The 24,001-nt window shown below is 36.6% G+C and overlaps 1 protein-coding gene across 4 annotated transcripts in view; it reads right to left on the reverse strand.

Moving 5' to 3' along the window:
• The window catches only part of CDH4 (cadherin 4), a 663,903-nt gene that overhangs the window by 511,755 nt on the left and 128,147 nt on the right, over nt 1-24,001 (reverse strand). For all 4 annotated transcript variants that reach the window (XM_084537932.1, XM_084537933.1, XM_084537931.1 and 1 more), the window contains one exon: nt 11,684-11,813. The gene's annotated coding sequence lies outside the window, so the exon portion shown is untranslated. The remainder of the gene's footprint in view (nt 1-11,683; nt 11,814-24,001) is intronic.

Raw genomic sequence — 24,001 nt, forward strand, 5'->3', positions numbered from 1 at the left:
CTAATAACAATTCCATGTAAGCTCCCTACACTGCTCATTTCCTGGAGAGCTGCTTTTAGTGTGCATCAAGGTCCAAGTGGCAACAAAAAAGGAGCATAATCTTCTTTTGTATTGCAGCTAATGAAACCTAGAAACTATGCTCCATGATTTTAAGTGGATTTCTAAGATACAGTGAAAAATTCCTGGAGAATAAATGAAGCACATACCAGTCCACGATGATGGCAATGCACACCACCAGAACAGATAACCCAGCCAGCCATTAGGCAGTTATAGAGACAGAACTTGAAAGACAAAGTGTTTGTATGACATTTTTGTGGGGAAGGCAGAGTGGGACATAAAGTAGTCAAATATTCGGTAACGAAGCAAACCATTTGTTTGTCATCCACTGCATGACAGCTGATGTCAAAGGCATCGGTGAGCTTTTCCAGAATTTCCTAGAGTCATTACTTTTATTATAGGAAAAGTTTGCAGTGTGAGAAAGTTTGATTTGATAATGTTTACATGATATTGTCCACAAAATAAACAACAGGCAAATAAAAACTGTGTGTATATGTAATATCTGATTTGCACACTCAGTCAAGCACTTAAAGGCTCCAGGGCTTTCCTATGCAGTAATAAAACTGTGAAAAACTTCTATAAAGAAGAACATAACAGCTAGTACTGTAGGCAGACAAGGCTTATTGTCAGAAGTAACACTCTTTTATTAAACTAAATGTGACAAACAGGGAGTGGAAGGGGAGATGTTTCTGGTAGACAGAAGTCCTTTTTTGTGTTAGAACTCTTAGGCCATAACGCCAGCCTATTTTTGTTTCTGACACTGGTTGAACTAATAAAAGATACTACCACTTCCCACAAGAAATATGTTATCCAAATCTGTTCATATTCTGCCATTTAGGGTCATCCCCTGAAATCTCAGCACATATATGACCAATAAAAACTTGTTAGAGTTTGGCACCTAAAATCTTTGATAATTCTTTCTGCACTGGCTTTGCTCAATGCAGAAAGATGTTGAGGACTTTTCCTCTTTCCTTCTCCTTGCTGCCAGGGACTACAGCAGTATGAAACATCAGATCTGAGAGGAAAAAAAAAAAAAAAAAGCCCTCTGGCAGAGTCCAAGCAGCACAGACAGAAGGAGGAAACAGCCGCAGTGAAATGCTCGGGGATAGGGAATAGAGAGAGATTAGGACCCCAGGGAAATGGATAGGCTGTGATGTTGATTCCACTGAATACTAGTTCAGCAGGCCTCTGCAAGCCACTTGGAAACAGGAGCTAAATATGAAATAATACATCAGTCTGGAACCAAAGAATATGGTTTCAAATAGCATTTGTAACCATGCTAGAGTAGATATTTTTCATAATAGAATGCAGCATGGAACTGCTATATATGGGTGCTCTGGGTGAGATGAGTAACATTTCCAGAGGATCCAGTAAGACTTTCATGAATGCCATTTTATCACTATCATCATCTGTATTAGTTCCCAAAAGCTGTAGCCATAGATCACAATCCCAAAGTGCAAAGCATTGCACAAAATGCACATGTCAAACCCGTGTCTATGCTTCACACAGCTTATAACCTCAGCTTCAGATAAACTCCTTTTCTCAGCTCTAATCTGTTTTCCAGACATTTTTACAGGACCATGACAAAGAGATACAAGGAACTTTCTGCAACAATAGCAGGAGTTACACTAGCACGGTCCAGGGACACCATGAAAGGGTTCAGATCACGACCTGATTCTACAATACAGTATACATAAAAATCACAGAAGCTATAGAGGGGGCAGGTTATACCTAGCACATCCATCAGCAACAGAGACCAGAACAAGCAGATTACCAGCAACAGCAGGATATATTGTAACATATCTCTCCTTTTTGTCACTAAGCCATATGAAGCATTTGCTGTAGAATTATTCTTACAACTCTTCTGTTGATAAGCTACTTAGCAAGGTAGAGTTGAAGCTAATCTGAGTACTGTATGAGAAATGTGATGTGCTATTTCACTGTGCCACTGTTTGATATTCGGTCCTCTCTTTCCAGGCACTTTTTGTAAATTGCAGCTGCTATCTCAAACAGAAATCCCTTGGCCCATACAAAGGTCATTAAAAGGCCCTGAATATAGAAGAATCTCCTGAAAAGGAGGAAGATGGCACATTTTCTCTTAGTTTGCATCTGAGAGCGAGGGAAGGAATTTTGATATATTTAAACAAATTCCTTCTAAACTGCACAATAAAGCAATAAGATTCTGCTGTGCTCAAGTTTGATAAATGACTTATTAATACAATTGAATCCCCTATATTAGATCTATTTCTGAAGAAGAAAGTTCATGTAAATATATCAGGCACTATTCCGATGCCCATATGACAGATACTCTACAGTGCAGCCAGTATCTTGCAATTATTTTCTACTGTAAATCTTTTGACAGTCTAAAATAACTCAATCAGAGTTTATAATTTCAAGGTCCCCCCTGCCTCCCCCAATCAGCAGTTTTATAACCTACCGATCTTCCTTCAAAAAGAGCTGGTGATGATCAGTGTTTATTCCAAACCATTTAAGAAGGCAGCTGTTTATTAAAGTGCCAACAGCAATGATTGATTTCTGATGCTCATGAGTGCATCTGTTTTCTATTTAATGACATCATTGTAAGCAAACAGATATTGCAAGCTGGGACTCTAATAGAGAAGTAAAGCAGACATGCCTTCTCTATATAAAAAAAAAAAAAAATCTATTTTGCTCAGAAAAAAAAAATCTATTAATATGTCAAATGTTCAAGTTATATTCATGCCAATTGGCATTCTTCTATGGAACTGGCATTTCTTCAAAAAGAATCTGTGGGTTAACGGTGTTTATATTAAAATCTCTAAAGAGGACATCTGTTAGCTGAATTTCCAAAAGTAGTGACTGATTTATGATCTAGTAAATCACATCTGTACAGGGAAAAAAAAAGAAGAACTGAATGGCAGTGAAACTAACATCTGTCATCAGGCAAATACAGACCACAATAGTGAATGAAAAATGGAAGTATTTCAGGTTGGGAGGGTTGTCCTTAATTCTCTCCTTTTTTAAGGTGTTTGAGATAAGGAATAAAATTGAACATGCTCCAAGCTCCACTGAAACATGCAAAAGCAATGGCCGTTTAAACCTCATTTCTTAGGACTAAATTTCCATCAGGTGTAAACCATCTTGGTCTTACCAGCTTTATATTCTCCTGCCTTCTAAAGACTGCACTGCAGTTCAGAGAAGCATCCAGAAAGCACTTGTTATATCCATTTAAAAGTCTCTTTATAATATAAATGGTGTTAAAAATATATATAAAACGTACATAACCATTTCCCTGGCAATTCCCTGTATGCATCAAACAAGGATATGGAGCTGAGAACAGTGCAGCCAACTCTTGGAAATCCCTAAGAAATGTTTTATATTTTACAACAAACATTGTTTGATGTGCTCAGAGAGCAAGGCCATGACTCAGAAATCCAAGACTGTGAAGAGCCTATCCTGACCAGAGCTGTATCTTTGTGAGGATGCATCAGGAGTCAGAGTACTGGCTTTGCCCTTGCAAGGAGTTCTGCCTCCCGCTACCACATGCCTCTGTGTCTGCTCATCTCAGTGTTTTGGTATTTCCTCCACAAGTCCCTTAAGTGTCTGACTCTTAAGTATATGTTTCATTTGGTATTCATATTGTTTGCCTTACTCTGTAATGCTGCATACTATCAAGAGAGAATTGAATGAGAGACACGTGATCTTAAAAAATAGCCATTTAAAATTCTGCACATTGGAAAAAGAAAGAAAAAAAAAAAAAGAAATCAGAAAAAATGCAATCACAGTTTGAGGTCTGAAATAAAGCCTGCAAATTTCTTGGCTTTTCTCCTCTTCCTTGGCTCTTGACCTGAGTAACAGAAGACTGAAAGCTGGAAACATTATTCTATAGCAATACCTGCTTTCTCCCTATTATATCATTGTCTATGCTTTTCTTTCCACCCGCATTCTGCTACAGGAGCACCAGGGAACATCACTGTTCTCTTTACAGAAAGCAGGAGATGACCTATTCAGAGACGAATGAGCCCCTCATTCAAGTTTGAATCCTTAGCTTTAAGACTAACCTTAACCCTACCCAGCCATTTTCGTCCTTTTTATTTTTTAACTTTTCTCTCATATAATAACTCTGCATCTCATATCCTTTCCCTGTTTCACTCATAAGTTCAATTCAACTACAAATCGAGTGTGTTGCTCCCTTACTTCCCCTCATCTCGTTGCATCTGAAATAATTAGCAAAGTATGTTGGAAACAGTAGAAGGCACTAGAGAGTCACTCTGGCTGCAATAATCTTTCCCCTGCAAGGTGTGTCAGTGTTAGCTCTTTTGGTTCAGTCTGTGAACCTCTACATCTTAACCCACAGAGGCATGCCATAGCACAGTTTGATCCAAAACTGGCAGAAGCACCAGATGCTTACGGGCACCAGTGAGCTTGGAATCAGCTCCCACTATTGCTCTAAGTAATCACTTGAAATCTGTGGCTACCTTAACTCATCTCATTAATGACTCCACAATATCATTCACAATCAATAGCAGGATAATAAAACTTCATTTGTTTCAGTGCAAGATTGTGTGTAGTATTATCAATATTAAATGTAACCTGCTAATGTGCATAAATCATCACAGCTCTCAGAATGAAATGCTTCCACATTGACGACACCTGACATTTGAAAGTCTGACTACTTATTTTAGCTTTCAGACAGGTAACTAAGCCAAGGGAATTGCTTGAGAAATCTAGCCCTGTCTCTTCAGGGAATTTCAATATATAAAATATCCCTTCCTATGATTACAGTGGAAATATTTAAAATGTAGAGGAAATAATTATTTTACAGTAGGTTTTGATAATTCATACTCATTATCAAATCAGTATTCTCATTTAGCAATGTTTGAGACTGTTTCATTATATTAATTAGAAAAAGTTAAATAAAGAAAATAAGCCTCTTAGAGTTTTGGAATACACAAAAATTAGGGTTGTTTTCTCATGACTTTTTTTAGTTATTGTTAATTTGCCCTTCATAAAAGTCACGGGATAAATTCTAAGCCTTGACCTTTTCTGCAAAAGCTTAAATAATTATGCTGCCCTTACTCCATAGGTAAGTGCTTTTCTAGGCATCCCTGATGCTGAATTTGATATCCTAAATATTTTCATTAAAATCATTCTTTTGGGCATGCATTATCACTTCAGGTAGCCAAGCAGCAAGCGAACTTCCCGCTGTGGTTATATGCAGCAAGCCATCCAACATATTTAGGATACACGTGGCAATTATGCGAAACAAGCTGCATTGAGACACACCCTTAAGGATGGTTTGTGGGAACATACTGAATGACTTGGGATGGGAACTATCTACTAGCAGAAACAAGACTACCACTAAAGCTGATTAGATCATTTGAGAAATTATATTGACAGTTTTTAAGTCTTGCAAATTCTTTTCCATAATTTACCATCAAAGCTAGATCATATATCTCAGGATTATAGGCAATGTATGCACATACAGGTCGCTGTAGAGTAAGAAGTTACTGTAGGTGAGTGCATCTGTACAGGAAGCTTCTACAGAGCAGTTGACAGACACTGCACTTTGGCTTTGCCCAATAGTATTCAACAGACTTAAAATACCGGAGGGACAGAAACAACTTCAGGGGACTGTAGGCAATAAACCAAAGGGATTCATGTCCTGTTAATTCTGCTGCTTAGAGAACAATTTAGGGTTTTCATTTATTTTTTGTCTCATTCTCAGATGACATATGGCTATGCTTTCTAAATATAGCCTGCATTTAAATATTGACTGTATAAAGAGAAAACACTTTCATTATTTCAAAGCTTTAGGGAGCGTAGTTTTGCTGCCCAGTTTCCTCTGATTTTGAGGTGGGGAATTGCCAACTGTCCTCAAGCAGCTGACCAGGGTAACCAAACAGATGCATTCAGCATTAGCACATTACATTCTTTCAAGACTGTGACTTGAATAAGAGAATAAGAATGAATATGTTATTTCTGCAGCTGTCAAGTTATTAGGAGGTTGTTGTAGATTTTTTTTTTTATTTTTTTTTTTTTTTAATTCCTACTAAGGAGAACATACAAGTTCAAGATGAGAAGAAAAATGTACAACAAGGTAAATGTATTAGTTTGATCCCTAAAGCGCCTAGCACCATATGCACATGTTTGTGAGGGATTCTGCTTCAGTGAACAACTTGAACAGCACATAATTTCTCTGATCCTGTTTGATCCCGGGAGAAACACTTGCAGGTCGCTGTTTAAATGAGGAGAAAATTGGTTATAAATCAACTTAATTTTCAAATGTATTAATCCAAACAGAACCCATTTTTGTGTGAAATGGTAGCATTTAGAAAGGAGTAAAAGAAAATCTCAGAAACAAAACCCCTTAACTTTAATTTTAGCTAGCACTGAAATTTAAGTCTAGATGATGCTGTCTCTCATTTTTCAAGTCTCCAAATTTCAGCAGTAATACAGAACATGAAGGCATAATTAGTCATAAACAAATTACATATGCATTTATGTTTCTGTAAAGGTAAGTGTAATGTAATATTTTATCCCCTTTTCCTGTCTAACTTTGGGATAAAGTACAGCCTATCAAGAATAATTGTTACTTGTAATTTCTGAGGCCTTGTATTTCTTTTGAAAAGAAATGGTTTTAAGTCAGAGCAAAGTGACTTGGTTACATTAACACCACAATTTTTAACCAGCAGGAATAAAGATTTGAATTTAATGCCACATTTTTCTCTCTGCTCTTCCGTGTACCCATTGAATGAAATCAAATTTGCAATTGTGTCCTGCACTGGCACACAGGAAGGAATACTCTGTACCTCTCCAACTTCTCTCTCTCCCCAAGGAACTTGATAACAGTTATACCTCTAAATGGCTTTTGCTTACATCACAAAACTACTACACAATTCATCACAATCCAGCTGTGTTCAAAAGAAAATTGGCTGCTGTGATACAACTTCAGAGCTTCTCCTTTCCCTTTCTTTCTATGGCTTAAGTGGTGAATAAGTAGAAAAAGTCTTCCAACTATGATCCAACATTTGTGCATTCGGTTATTGATAGAATTTTTCACAAGAAAGTGCAAAAGGGGGCTAATCCTGCAAAGTACTAGCTCCAGTCAAGTAAAGGGAGCTTGCCAGAGATGCTCAGCATCTCACAGACTGTACTCCAACTGACAGCACAGGAACAAAATGACTTCAAGGTCAGAGAAATGCAAAGAGCTTAAATCTCTGCATGCTCCGGACATCAGCTGTGCAGAGTGCCTATATTTCACATTAGAAGTTGCCACGTCATTTTAATAACAATTTTTGTAAAATATAGAAAAAAAAATATCAGCAAAAAAGAGCAAAAAATAAGCCTACTAAATAAGTAAATAAAAGCCTACTAAATAAGTAAATAAAAAATAAGCCATACTAAAACATAGACAATTTGGACTATATGGCTTTCTCATTAGCTGGAGGACAAATTCTCCTCTCTTATGCTGATACAGCTGTTACTAAGTTAATGAATAAGGTCTGGTCCAACTGGCTTCCTGAAGCCAGCATTTTTTTAATACCAATATGTGGCATGCTGGTACTTAGCAATGGGCTTTTATCTCTAAACATAGCAGCACCCTCAAAATATTCAAAAAAACAACAAACAAATCAATGGACCAATATGAAAAATCCAAAGGGTGTTTTATTGATGCCCACTTGAGGCCTTCAGTAATCTTGTCTTTCTAGGTCTGGTAATTATAGTATATAAATAGGTGTCAAAATCTCATCCCTGCTCACTACTGATTTACTCTATGAAAATAACCCCCTGGTCCTGCGCTCATGCACACCCACCCCTCTTTTCAATCAAATAATGTAGCTCCTGACATTTTTTATTTTTATTTTTTTTTCTAACCACATGGTCAGGAAAATAGTATTCCCATGTTTCCCTATCTCATACAAATTGTGAGAAACAATTACTGTTTGTGAGATGCTTTGAATACATATTATCTGAGCACAACTAAGGAAAAGAATGGTAATTATTCATAGCTTTCATTTTCTGGCACATTTAAAACAATTTTCTGTGCCTCAACTAAAGCGATCACACCCAAACCTGATCTCTCTTAAAACCCCCGCTCTCAACATGCAAATATTACGATGCAAATGTGTAAAACAGATGAGACAAGTCTGAGAGTCTTTAGTAAATATGTTGCCTGTTAGATAAGATGAATTACAAAGTTATTTTCTTGAACATTTGCATTTACAACACTTTCATCTAATCCAAACCATTCAAATTCAGATTGTCAAGCATTCTGGATAATGCTGTCTACCAAAGTATGCTAAATACTTAAAAAGGCAAGAAGACCTTTATTCTTGAAGGAAAGAGAGATGTACCTACATATACATTTTCACATACACACATACAATATAAAAACCACACAGATATATGTGGGTATATAAAAACATGAGTGTTGCAGAGAAATCAGGTATCTATAGTAACAACTTGCTGATATTCTAATGTCACTGTACTTTCTCATAATGGGACCACTAATGAAACTGTTGTTTGATGTTCCATTGCATATAATGATAGCTTTTTGCACCATAAGTAGACAGCTATACAGAAGTGTGCAGATATATTGTTACTGACAAAAAGAAAAAAAAAAAAAAAACTAAACCAGGCCATTAGAAAAAAAAAATAAAAAATCCATCATTCTATCCTTCCTTTCTTTGATTTATAGTTAAAATATTTCCAGGGCACATTCAATTATGATTTCCTTTATACTGCAATATAAAAAAAAAAAAAAAAAAAAAAAAGAGAGATAGCAAATATACAGTAGAATAAGAATTTTCAGATTAGGATAGCAATATGCTATCACATTCTATGACTTACTGATCCTGGAATTCTCTCTCATTCCCTGGGAAGCCTAATCCTCACTGGCAAAAAATAATATTTACATATATTTTTATCTGACAAGGAGATAGAACATAGTTTTGGGTAATTCACTTTGGGATTATTCACTACATTCTTTTTTTCCATTTGTTATTTTTTTTCTTGCTACTTCTTCCTATGCTATTTCTCCTTTATTCTTCAGCAGATAAAGCAAAATTGACTCACAATAGGACAAACACTCTTGTCTGACCAGACTGTCAAGTCCTTCACTGACAGAAATTTATATGTTGCAATACAGAGATCTTCCCCTTTTTCTTTTGGTAGTATAGTGGAAAATAAGGTTTAAAAAAGTTCTAAGGCTCCAGATGTGAAGGTGGAATAAGGCTCTCTGTGGTTCATTTGTACTAACACACATTAACAGAGTGTTTAATGCTGCACTCATTTTCACTTTTCTATACTCCAAGGGCTAATGCTGTAATTTTTCACAGGGAAGGAGCTTCCTGCTGTTCTCAAGCCCTATGCTGAGGAACAGATCAGCTCATTAGGCATTACAACAACTATTCTGACATGCAAAGCATGTCAGCATCCTATCCTCTTCTGTAGACTTAGAACTTCTGTGGCAGGCAGAGTCTTGTTTGGAAATATTAATACAACTATTTCCAATGGTTTATGTTGTAAAGAAATGAAAGTTTGGAAATGTTTACTGCAGATGGTGAAATAAAAAGGGTCATGCACATGATATAATGAACTGTCTTTAACAAATTACTGATTTGTGTCCTATTTTCCACTGAACATGTTTAAAAGCAAGGTTTCACTCTGGCTCTGAAATTTCACTGTGACTTCTAAAGTAATAATTCTCTGCAAGACTAAAACTTCCAAAAACATAACAGCACCTTGAAAACAAAAGCCAATGTATTCAGACATCTGTGCAAAGATGTAAACAAACACCTTCAAGTCTTAACAAAATCAGACTTTAAGTACATACAATTCATACAAATGTGTTCCAAAGAAAATGATGTTTTGGAAATGAAGTACCATGTATGTGCTGTCCCTTTCAGTCTCAAACTAGTACATCCTTGGAAATGTCACATTTTTGTCTATAATTCCTACATACTGCTCTTCCTAACCCACACTATAACTGCAAGCAGATTTTTTTCAGTATTATGGCTGTTAAATTTAGTGCAGTGAATACACTGATCAGCTCTTCTAGCAATAAAGAGTGCTAAACATTCTCTAGTTTACACATGACATAAAAACAAAGGAGATTCAGAACATGTGTGAACAGATGCTGCACCCTAGCCCACAATAACAGCACAAGAAGTCAGGAGAGTTTCACTGTGTCACAGCTGGCAGGAGTTGGCAATCGAAGGGGATACACAACCTCAGAACCTGAATCCGCAGCCTTTCACCGATAGTGCCCATGGATTGACATCTGCAGTGCTTTCTGGGTATTTTTTAGGTGGCATTCTTCTGTTACTGGTATGAAATATGTTCCCCTCTATTTCATACTTACATTTTCAAGGTTGGACTAAGAGCCATACCACACAATACAGAAGTGTACATCATACCAACCAGTGCTAACCAAGGGACTAGCCCCATGGCTATCCTTATAAAGCCTTCTTATTGTGTATATCTTGCACAGGAGTTATTCTATTGCATGTTTACTGACTAGAAAATTAACTAGGAAATAGTGTTAAATCAATGCTTTTTAATTTTTCAGGAGGAAATGCTTCTTTTTAAAAATGATATAGTGTACATACATATAAATAATTCTGCAGAAAAAAAGGAAGTGATTGTGTCACCAAAGCAAAAATATATGCAGAGCTTTTATAACAAAACAAAAGGTGGATGCCTTACTATGTAAACTACATCCTTACTAAGGACATTTTCACCTTGAATCCCATCAGCCATCACTTTCAGATGAATTCTGTTATTGTTTGTGTGCACTCAAACAGCAAAGGATGTTTTACACAGCTACAGTTTTATAACAGTTTGCCCTTGGCCTAGGCCCATTGGAATAAGCAGAACTAGTAAACAACCTACACAAACACTGCATTTCTTTTGTTATCTGAATTTAAGATGTAATGAGTTATTTTTCTCTGAGTAATTACAAAGCATTCTAAGTTTTCAAACCTTTATGACATATAGCAAAATATGACTTAGAGCATAGAAATAATAATAAAAAGCTCTCTAAAAATTTATAGCCTCCTGTATGTTGTAAAAATGCCTTGCACATTCATTACGTCTCCCACTAGAAAATTATTTCCACAGTACGCTTTAATGAATCTGGAGATGGTTTCAACACCTAGCTTGTTGTGAAGCAAAACTACTATTTTCCCTGTTGAGAGATTGAGGCAACTTTGAAGCTTTCATCCATTTAGTAACTGAAACACTTTCAGACACAAAAATAATACTCCACTTTCCTTATAAAAACTGAAAATTAAAGACATTTTTGTACATGGTGTTAAATTTAAATTTCTCAAATATGGCTTATTAAAAAAAAAAGGGCAAGGGGTGGGGATAAGGGAGTGATGAAAATCCACAAACTATCTAGAGTGCTGAGTTTCAGATGCAGTCTTAATTTCAAAGAGAGAACAAATCGTGACTGATTTTATCCCAACTTAAAACATCTTTATAACAAATGGGATAGATATCATTAAATAATATTTTGCCCATAACCCGAAAACCATAGCATAGACCCAGTCTAGTCAATAACAACTGAAATTCAATTCTCTGAAAAATATCTAATACAGGCACAGATATTTTTCCCATCTGTATGTATGAGGGGAGGTACCTCTGTCAAAAGCAGTCTTTGGGTGTCCTTGCAGGGTGAAGAATGATACAGCACAGAAGTGGGTCATGTGTAGGTTGCGCTGGTCTCAGTACACTTGTGAGTGTTTGAGTAAGCTGCCAGACTTGCTGAGCTGAAGTGGAAGAAAAAGAAAGTCAGAAGTCAGAGTGACTTTTCACAGTACAAGTCTAATTCTGGTCACAGGTGACCATAAAGTTCCCTGAGCAGCAGCCCAGGGTATCAGATTTTGTCTTTCATGCTCTCATCATCGTGAGTGTGCACTTAAGTGAGGCTTCAGCAGGGTCCATGCTATTCTATACAGATTACTGGTATTATGGTTACTATCAATATCACGCCTAAAGGACACAAGCAGTTCTACAGCCTGGAAAAATATTAAAGGTAGATATACAGTGACAAAATGACATTGAAATATTTTGTTGATTTTCAGTTACATTTGCAAAAGTTTTCAATAATTTTATGTGTTATGATGAAAAAAATTAAGATGCCCGAAGGGTCACTCTTATGCTACATTTTTGCTGCATAATGAAGGATTCCAGATTAATAACCTTCCATTAGAACTCAGCTCAATTTACATCCTTATACATTTTCCTAAAAGTCTAAACACAGAAAATAGGTACTGTAAATATCTCTATGGAGATTAATCATTATTATGGCTTTACTCAGCCCTGTCATGAAATGCAAAGATTTTCTTTGAGCTGTAACAAAAATACATCACAAGCATTCCATCTGATGTAATTTCAGCCAGGATTTTGTGACACCTCTAAATTGCATGGGGGATATGAAAGTGAGACGTTGTCTGAGAGTAGTTGATTGCTGTAAAGATTCTTTTTGCATCTTTGTTTTGTGCTTCCAAACATTTATTACACACACAGAGAGTTAAATAATGTGGTATCGAGACCACTGCTGGTATCTGGGCTCCTCGTGGGCCCATGCAGAGTCTTCTGGAAGTCTCGTTTCAAATAGGCAACACTTCTTGCCCTTTTTCCAAACATACTTGCATAACTCATATACCATGTACAGATCAAACTTTTTTGCAGATCCAAGCCAAACGTGCTGTAGTGCAGGCAAGCCTACTCTAAGTAGAGCTACTCTAAGCTCACAGAAAACAACAAAGAACTGAACTCCTGACAAGGCAACTAGGAGTAGCCTGCTCTCCTAAGGCTATCATCTCAAACAAATGATATTTCTCCCCATCAACATTATTAAAGCCTTTGTGTCTTGTGATCTATTTATCATTGTCTTTCTCCCTTTCCTCATATCACACATCTTGGTCTAACCAAATTCACACATTAAGGATCTCTCATGAGGCAGTGGTTACAGCCTTTCTGTCTTTTCCAGCAATACACACATAATTAATAATAATAATAATAAAGAATAACTGTGTGCAGCTGGATGAATTATTCATAAGTGAATATACCAAACTGCTTGACATTATCTTCATCTTCATATATATCCAAGAAGGATGACTATGTCTCTTTCAAAGTAATTTTTCTAGTAGATAGAAGAGTTAGGTTTTTGATGTGTGCACAGTTAGGTACAGTTAAGTGTGCATAATGCAAAGCAAAACTTACGCCAAACCCACAAACTTTTTGCGAGGCTGGGCAGCTTTCTGTACATACACAAGCTTTTGTGCATACTGCCAAAGGACTTATGCATGTGTGTTGCTCATATATATAGATTAATTGGTGTGGATATGACCACTTTTGTTTATTTTTATTTTTTTGCATATGCTGCTTTGCTTGACAATTTATGAATGCTTTTATATATAAACAACTCACTTTCCTCCTTTTTGCAGAGCTGCAATTTTGGAAACTGCCTAATTTTTTATTTTTATTTTTATTTATTTTTTTTTTCTGTTGCCATACTGGGATCCTTTTAAGGGAGTAGAAGAAAATAATGCATCCTTCCTTATTCCATCTTACACTTTAAAATACAGAGTCAAAAAGTTAATCAAAAAATGAACTGATGGGACCAAAGTCTCAGACACTGTAAAGTGGTACAAATTCATTTACTTTGGCAGAGCTAGAGCTCACAGCTAATAATTTGGCATAGAAGCTTTATGTCAATGAATTCATTTAAAACTGTAATGATTTTCACAGAAAAAAAAGTTTTCCCTCGTACCATCCTGATAAACAAACTTGTAAATTTAATATCAATGTCTCTGATATTGTGTAAGCAGCTATAAATGATTCTGTAATCAAAACACTGTTAACAATTCTATTACTGATGTATAAGCCAGACTCAGAGTAGACTACCCCTCTCAAACCTGCCCCCCATATTCGCAGGTCCCTGTTTTGTGCTGTAAACCCAGCAAAAGCAATGCTGAATTCAGACAGCAATATCTACTGGTACACCAGAAAAATTATTTTATTGCTAATGTTTTAGACTTGACTCCAGAGCATAACTGTACTTCTTGAGCTTTCATCCCTGAGTTCTCTGGACTTAAAGACACATTTATTTTTGTCCTGAAAACCTCCTACAAAATTTATGGTTGTCTTCCAGGAAAGACAGTAAGGAAAACATAGCTCTTCTGAAGTAGTAGTACTAAAGCTGGTGGTAGAGGAAACAAAAGATGGAGAATACATTGTTGGATACAGACTTTTAAAAAGTTATTTAAGTCCTTGTTTAGATCTGTGGACAAGTGAATAAAGCAGGCCAGGAACTACCATGAGTAACCCCATGGAGAATAAAAGACGGCTCAAGATTTTTGAGGGACTTGTGGGTCTGACGACACCTTTGAGCAAACCTCCCTATTTACGCAAGATGTATGCCAACACCTGATGACTTACAGAGTCACCTGCTTTTATGAAATGTTTCTGACTTCCACAGTTAAGTAGCAAGTTTCTGTCTCCTCAGTAAAAAGGGATATGGAGAACAATTCATGTTAAATAAAGCAATCTCTGAACAAAGTCATGTGCACGTGATCATTTTTGTATATTTCTCATTTCCACAAAACGAGATTTACCTAGAGCTCTAATATCTCTAGACACCTAATAATAGACTTCTAATACCAATGCACAGTACAAGCAGGCATAAGTATCTAGGTCATATTAGTTTCCAGTGTATTTAAAACATGCTAGTTATACCCCTAAGTGATGTAAACCAGCGTAGCTCCACTGATAGCAGAAGTTTCAAATGAAGATGAGGACTGTATAACTGTCTGCTAACAGCCTGGAGGATGCATTGCCATTTTGAAATGTAACTGGATAACCTCCTTGGAAGCTACTTTTAGAATTCATTTTAATTTCAGAGGCTTTCCTAACATGACTTGCCAGAACAGAGTGTTCTGTTTATTAATAATTACTATTGTTACTATAGAAACAAGCAAAATAAACAGAAATTACCTATAATTTTCTTTTGCTGAAGTTCACATTCATGGGTGTGTTACTGAAGTAAATCCCCAGGAATATTTGTAAAATTATGTAATTATCTCCAAAATGTGCTAATAACCCTAAAGCAAATGGCTTTCTATTGCATTTGTTGCTTGTGACCTCTTGGTTTAGTAATTCAGGAGAAGGTGACTGCAAACACTTTCATACTAATGGAAGGGGTAAACGCTGTTTGATTTGTGGTTATTTCTGGCAATCTCCAATAATTAATTCTCTAAAACAGAGAAAGTGATACTAGATGGAAAGATGCATAGCTGAAGTATTGTGTAGCCACAGGAAAACATGGCTATTCCTTTGCTACAGAGAGTCAGTAGCAAAGAGTAACAGCTAACTGTGGAAAAGAACTTTGCCTACTCTTCAGAAAGAAAAAGGACTGCACCAAAGCAGTAGTTGACTCATTAGTAATTGATAATCAATGATAAACATCAATTGATAATAAATGATAAACAATGTCTGATAGTGAATTGATTTTTTTCTAAGGAAAACAATTCAGAGATAGCCTAATCCCCTCCTTTCCAACCATCCACACCAATAGGCAACACCACAGAAACGTGGCATTCTAAGTCCAGCTCAACCCACAGAACATTCTGTACTCCTGCTCAGTGAACACATCTACTGGATTGTAGTCTTCACTCACAAAAGACATAGTCTAAATGAGATTGTGACACAGCAGTTGGACCTTCTTCCTCTTATGTGTTATTGTTGTCACCATTTTGGCATCACAGACTTAACCCATTATCCCTATTTAGTTTTACTGACCATCAACAAACCCAAGCACAACATTTTGCACGGCTCTTTAAACAGAGGCAAACCAGTATCATTGCCAGAGACTCAGATCTCTTCTTTCTGAAACATGTAATTATAGGAAACAAAAATTCCACAAATAGGAACCACAGACTGTGCTGCAAAAGTGAAACTCACTAGTAATGGGAATATGTGCTCAAGCAGTATGAATTTTTATATATATAACCATATGCTGTCGTATAAAGTGGTAACAGACAGACTAGTAGATATCTCCCTTTGCAATGTGCTTTTTCTGTCCTCAGGTGTTTTCTCTAAACAATCCATTGTAAGGTGGGGGTGTGAGGGGATAGGACAGGGAAGAAATTGATCTTAGAATTCATCATTAAATGCTCTTGCTTTCTACCTTTTTTTTTTTTTTTTTTTTTCCTCGGATTTTCTAATGTGAGTATAGCAATGTCTGAAGACAGTATCAGCAAAGAACTTCAGAGAAGCCTGATCACTGCAGCTTTGCCTACATGCATCTATCTGTATGTTTTAATTCTCGAAACTTTATTATATAAGGTATTTGCTGGGAACTCTTCATGGAAACTGATTTTTCACAGCACAAAAATATCCCCACAGTCATGCACATTAAAAATAAAAAATTTTTAGTTAAATGTTCTTGAAGAACATGGACTGCGATGACCTTTTCATCTTTACTGGTTAGCTGGTCAAACGCTTTACTGCAGCTCTATCGTGGACTCCTAAAAGCCTTTTCAGCTTTATGAACATACTGATATAAAATATGTTAAGTCTGACCCTGTAATTATGTTGCATTGAGCAGGATCAGCACAGTTATTGCCTCTTGCAATCTTCCTTTGTTGGTTCAAATGCAAATAGCACTGATAAACACTAATGGCAACCAAGTCATAGTTCAACCTCACCATTCATTTGTAACCTTACTGTTTTAGTAAATAAGTCCAGGGACCACCATTTAAAGATAACGAGACAGCTGTCAATGTCGTGGATGAGTTATAGTCACACAAAGCTACATGGAGGATGGAGGAATCAGCAGATCCCAGTGCTCTTGATTATGTTTTAAAAGTCTTATAGGAAGAACTTTTTTTTTTTCTTTTTTTTTTCTTTTTTTCCCCTGATGCTGTATAAAAAAAGAAATATAAAATGGAGGTGCTTCCCATCACAATGACTACCTTGGATTTGAAATTTCACATAAACATTAGCAAGTGTTTATGTTTACTTTATTTCACAAACATGCTTGTGAGATGAAGTTTTCCTTCACAGCAAAACATTTACCTAGAGAACCACACCAGACACTCTGAGAAGCAGCCTTCCTGTGCTCCAGAAAAAAAAAAAAGAGCCTGACCTGGCCCAGTCTGGATCACCTCTGCTCTCACTGAAGCTAATGGAAACAGTCAGTAGTTGGTGGTGTCACCCCAAGCCAGTTCTCAGCAGCTGAGCAGCAATTTCATAATGACACCTAAAATGCCCCTTACCAACATAAGTAATGTCCCAGCTTCAGTGGCACCAAAGCTGGTATTTATTCTGCAGAGAATATGTAGCAATTAGTGGGAACTTGTCAAACTATGCACAGCAAATTACATGCATCATGAATTTTGGGTTACTTTACTTCTGTTTTCTAAATCATTAAGAAGTAGTTCCAATCTCCAAGAATGTATTTTTAAATTGAAACACTGGCATGCAATTTTTGGTTTGTTTATGAGCCAATCACTTCAGATATCTTAGCTATAAATTTTATGATTAATATTACAATAGTAACTGAAATTATCTCTTCGAGAATAGCAAAAGGTACTGTATGTCATCTGAGTCCTCCCCTCAAAGCACAGTATTTCTCAGAATGTCACTTCTTATTTTGTATCATATCCTTCAGTTTCTATGTCTATGGACTAAGCCACAGGTCTGCAGAGAACAAAAATGTGGAGAGTACAGTGTGAAGTAATCACTTAGTATTTCCTCAAATTTACCTGCTTTTCATAAGCTTTTTGTCCATTCTCATTCCTTTATGCTCTCCTGGCATTTACTCTTGATACCACAAAATACAATGTTTTTAAACTGAAAGCATATGCTTTGGACAATTGCTTTTTAAAGCATTACACACTCCATCTCCCACATCCCATTTTAAAGGTACAACTTTTCTCAGCTACAAGTCTGAATCACATCCATGTAACATTACCTGCCTTCATACCTATCAAGATCATTGTGTTTGCAAGTTTAAAGTAATAATTTCACTTATACTTAGGGTGGTTATGACACAGTTTAAAGACTTCATTAAAGCAAATTTCAAAAGGTCATTAAACACCACTTTGCACTTGTGATGAATAGAAAATCTAAGAGATATAGAAACTAACAAAAACCCTAAAGCTGGTTATAAAATTAGGCAAATCTCCCGTGGCTTCTGATATGTAGTGATCATTCTTCTAATTTTAAAATCAGTTATTATTGTAGGCTTGTGTATCAGGAAGTGTGACTTTTGGCACCACACATGCAGTTACTGAAGTGAGTCCTGTTTTTTCTTTCCTGAGTTTTTTATTTAAGGTAAATACTGTGCAAAACCCTACCAGAAACCAAGGGGCAGATAAGATCCAGGACAGCAGGCTTTCATTCACAAAATTCTAGAGATGCATGACAGAAGTAGAAATGACTAAGGTGTGGTTTTAGAAGAGTCAGATCCTAATCAGTTCTTCAGCTACTTCCAGAACCTCTCTCTTTTTTAAAAACAGTTTATAGTTTGGAGGTGAACTGGATTGCAGTTGACACAAACTTAGGATCTCAGTTGTCATCTTACGACTCATCTGGTACCACGGGAAGCCTGCTGACACCTTAATGAGATGATAACTGCAAAAGCAGGCCCGTTTGGTTTCTGAAGTAAAAGCTGCAGTCTGCCTCCCCAGTAACTGCTGCTAGGATGAAGCGGTCCTCTTTTCGGAGCACTTTCCAGTGCGGCTGTGGAAAGCTGTAACCAAGCAACGAGCCAGCTCTGGCCCCCAGTGCTGGCCGATGAGGGCCCTGCCGGCTTTTCAACAGGAACGCCCTGCTGCCTCTGCTGCCCCAACAGGCACATTGTCTCCATGAGGATATGAGGACTGTGGAGGAGCAGCAGTAGTGAAGAAGTAGGGGGCAAATAAGGTACCCCAGATAGATTTGCCACTCAAGCCACCACTTCTCCAGTACAATCAGACCTCTGCCTGGCAGGTACATCACTTATTATGCAATTGGTCATCTTGATGGATCAGAATGTCTTGATCCATTTCCCACTAATGAGCAGTGCCTATATTCCCCACGTATGGCTTACAACTCTGGTATCCCTTAGCCCTGATGGATCACGTTTTCCTTCTGTTGTGTCTTCAAGCTTGAATGGATACACAAAGTCTTAAGGTTTACTTTACACAGACCCCACCCAGTCAGGCTGTTTCTAAGAGCACATTTCAGGCTAAAAAAGGTATAAAAAGAATTAAATCATGCCTATGGCAAAACTTGAAAGCTGTGAGTTGTAATATTCTTTATCTTATTCACTGTGTCTGTTTTTATCTGTGTCAATGAAAACACACAGGGAGCCAAGAACTTCAGCTATAATTGGTGGGAACTGTAGGTACACATACAAACCAGTTTTACTCTTCAGTATATACAACATATGGAATAGTGCTGTAGGTCAGGAGAATTATTTCTCAGTGTTCTGTGAGTAGGTTTCTGATAGCTGTTTTATTTTTCAGGGTTGCAAGCTTTAAAAGAGTTATGACATTATTGTTTCTTTGTAGATTGCCTTGATTGAGATCAAAGTTCAGGGGTTGTATTATGTTACCCAAAGATTGCTTTGCTCCTGTTATTTTCAAAGAATTGCATGGATCTGTACTGAACAGCTTAAGAAATGGTAAGCTCCGACTTCATTCTTGCTAGTATTAATGAAAATCAGGAATAGAACAGTGAAACACAATTAAGCTTGTGTAAAAGGGAACAGACTCCAGCCCACGCCACTTTTTCATTGTTTCTCTGCTTTGTTATTTTCCAAGGGTCTAAAAAGAAGTTACTGAAAAGATGCAACTTGTTTCACACTGTTTTCATTGTTATATCATCTTTCATTACTCTTGCTTTTCAGGCCAAAGACTTTCAGAGTATTTCTGACTTCAATGCCCTTTATACTTATCATACAACTTCACAAGGGAGTTATTATATGCAGTGGATAATTAAGCATCTTTGCTGATGGTAGTCTGACTATGGCAAGATTCTTACAGTTCTAGTCTTATTTTCTGAACAATTTTGTCATTCTCTAATTAGCATCTGGCCTTAAGGTCTTTTAGAAACATTCTCCTGAATGAAACTTATTATGCAAAACTTTTATGTGTGTTTTCCTAGCCATCATACAGCAGCTAACTGCTAATGTATATATACTCTTATCAACAGGAACTTTCTTCTAAGTGAGCAGTCCTCTTTTCCTGTAATGAAAAGTTGAAACCTGTCACTCTGAGAAGGACGGAGAACTGATTTGTTCAGTTTCAGGAACAAAATAATATTCTGTTGCTATTTCATAGGAAATAAACTTAATTCTGAGAATTCTGTATGTGAGTGTCCGGAAATTGTTCAGTCGGAGCCATCAGAAAATGAGACTTCTGCAGTCAAGCTGATGTGTGCTATGAAATGCAAGATCACTTCAAGGTGGAATCACCACTTGGAAGACATGGAACAAAAGTCAGGAGCAAGTTTTTAGAGCTTGATTGCATGAAGACTGTATTCAAATTTATTTCACATACACATTCACATTTCCTTGTAAAGCTAAACCACTACTTGAATATTTAAAATTAAGCACACGATTGAAGGCTTTTCTAGATTCCAGCCAGATTGCTCAGCAACTTGCTGTATTATTCTTCTGGAGAGCAGTTAGTTTTTCTTTTGAAAGCCAACTTTTCCACCCTGAGTGAATTACTTCTTGCCTCTGTCATGTTTTCTTTCATTATTTTTTTCACCTACTTTCATGAGATAAAATGGCCATCCTGCCACCCTTCAAACACTTCTGACAATCCAAATATTCAGTCCAGGGAACTGTTGAATCCAAATTCATGACAGAGTCAAGATCCATAACATTACCTCAGAAGCGCTAAGTGTGAAGTGCATAATCAAACTATCCTTGCCAAGCTAGAACAAAAAATGAAAACACAAAATTACCACTCAGGAGGATGAAAAGAGAAATGAGTCAGTCACAATCCCAACTTTATCACAATACAATGTTTCTCTTCTGCTCTACAAAAATACAAAACACGAGAGAATATGAAGAAAAATAATCACTAACAGGCTTATATACTTCATAAACAGATACCTAAGAGAACTAGAGCTCTGCAAACAATCTGCCTGTGATTGACAAAACATTTATTAAATCAAACAAGATGCTCTTGGCACTTCCAAAACAATTGGAATGAGAGGAGAAAGGATGAAGTGCAGTACTTGGACCTAGTGAAACTATATGAAGCAAAAGTATCAAAAATGAAAAACACACAGGGCCCTCTAAATGCTATTTTCCCTCATTGTCTAGCAATTCATTTTGCTTTAAGACAGGCATAAAAATTTATGACAGCCCAGCTCTGTTACCCACTAATTATTTCTCAAGATAAAATACACACTGTACAGTTCTTGTTTCACCCCTTCCCACCCTCACTACAGCAAAACTAAAATGTCTGACAGTTACAAGAGGTATCAATGCATTCCCAAGAGGAAAAATAAAAGTTTAGACAAACTACAAAGACTTTGCAACTAGTAAATACCTGTAAACTCAACCTATCAAGAGCTCTCAGGCTAGACCCTCAAATGCAAGAGAACAGTAGAAGAGTGTTCAAAAATCCTGTGCCAGTAAAACAGAAAAATTTAGCTCTTCCCTTCCATGTCATTAGTTACATCCTCTACTGCAGAGATTGTATTTGAGAAACCAGCAGGAGTGTGTCCTCTCTGACCAGAGCACTGGCAGAGACCTAAGCAGACCAAAAGGCACTGTGGAAATTACAGGAAGGATAAAGAGAATGATGTGGGTGAGATATTTTAACAGCAAAAATAGTCCCTCTATCTGATTTAAAGTAAGGCTTGTAATACACAGAGTTGTTTGGTTTTACACCTCCAGTTCCCCTATCTGATTGTATCAGAACAATAAAGCTGATGAGAAGTGCTCATCTAGCGTTTATCCTGAGATTAATAGCAGTGTAGCTCAGGCAATCTGGTAAATGAATGACGACACAGTTCCATATCTTTAAGCTTGTTAAAAATGCCTCTTGGCTTTCTAAGGAGTAATTCTACCACATGATATATTTTTCAGGAGAGGCATGTTAAAACTGTGGTAGCAATACACACACTGTCAAAACAAGAAAACATTTTGTTTGCATTACAGCAACTAAACTTGCTGAAACACCATCTGAAGCAGAAGGTTCCAGCTCATCAAATCTACTGTATATTCATTATATGCATGAGCACTCCTTGTATCAAAAATTAGTTCATGACTATGAGGAAAGTCTAAAACAGCAAGGCAGATTTTCTACTTTAACACACTGCCTGCCTTGTGATGGAAAGACAAAGCAGCTGTTGTAAGGACCATCTAAGATCATATGCTATGCATACAGTCTAGAAAAACTGAAGACACAGATGCAGATGGACTGAAATTTCTTTTCTACCTGAAAGTAAGAATTGAATAAATTTGGTCACCTGCAAGAGTTTTATTTCTGACAGCCTTTGGAATTAGCAGTGCTAGGAAATCTGCTGTAGGAAGTGTTAGGAATGTCCATAGCTGAAATGGATACTGTAATACTGAATGACATTTTATATTTTTGGCACAAAACTGGCACTCAGTTATTTTAAGCTGTCAAAGTGCACCATGCAATGGCAGGGGGAGCCAAGATGATAAAATACCACCTACAGAGTTTAAGACCTATTCTCTCCATCTATTTATAGGTATTCAACTTGTTATCAGCTCTTATACCATTACTAGGAGAAACAGCGTGACAGACCAACAATTCATTGGAGGGACTCAGAGCAGCCTGTCAAGCTCCAGCTGTCACAAAGACCCAGTTTGTTGGTATTCAAATTACTGGCAGGTTAGATGACCTGAATGTAGCTCAGAAGGCAAAAAAGCAATCTCCAACCCCAATAACCAAAGAAAAGCCATCACAAGAGAGGTATGCAGCAAGACAAATTCTGTTGAACTTATCATCTACTCCCTATTATCTTCAGTTACCAAAACAAAATCAAAGTAATAACCAGATTATTGAATACCAACAAGATATATCTCTGTACAGACTTCCCACAGATGGAAACTAAATAGGTGAAATGTGACTGAAATTTACTTCAAAAGTTTCTTAAATTAGACAATTTCATAATTGGATCTCTGATACTTATGACCAGCTACAACGCTTGCAGCTATTTCTAAAGACACAACTGTTTTTGGGAACACAGTAAGAAAACCTTTTCAGAAGTTTGCAGCAAAATGAAGGAAGGAAATGTCTCTCAACCTACCTAAAAATTCCATCTATTTAAAAGTTCTGGTTATACCTCAGAATGAGTACACATAACCTTTAATACCTTCACTGTTAAGATTTTTCAGTTAGTAAAGTGCTATTATCTACTTTTTATAGATAGGGAAGAGTATACAGGGAGCCTGACTAACTTGTTCAGTGTCATAAAAGGATCACACAGCAGAGCTGAAGAAGAATTAAGAATTAAAGAATTAAACTTTGTTCTTGTAGGTCTCAAATAAATGTCATAGGTTGTGAGTTCTTTAAATAAGAATTATTTAACACGGAAAAATAGGAGGGAAGAGGAGTATTTTGTCACTCGAGATAAAGAATTGGAAGGGTTAGATGAAACAAAACTTAATGCAATTTAATGTAGGGAATAGACTTATGATAAAGAAATTAATCTGACCACAAAAAAAAAAAAAAGAGGGAAGAATATTTTCAATTCTATATTTAAATAAGAAATCAAATTACATTTTTAATGTGAAACAGCAAATGTTATTCATTCCTAACTAAAGTTAGAAGTGATATACATGTAGGAATGTATCAGAAGGCCTTCAGAGCATTTAAAGAACATTTGAATTCTTGAAAGAATTCTTTTGATTCAGACTGTCCATTCTACAATGTTCAAAAAGATCAGCAAATTTCAATCTACCTGCATACATTTA

Source organism: Aythya ferina (genome assembly GCF_964211825.1).
Source record: "Aythya ferina genome assembly, chromosome: 16".
Taxonomy (NCBI): Eukaryota; Metazoa; Chordata; class Aves; order Anseriformes; family Anatidae; genus Aythya; species Aythya ferina.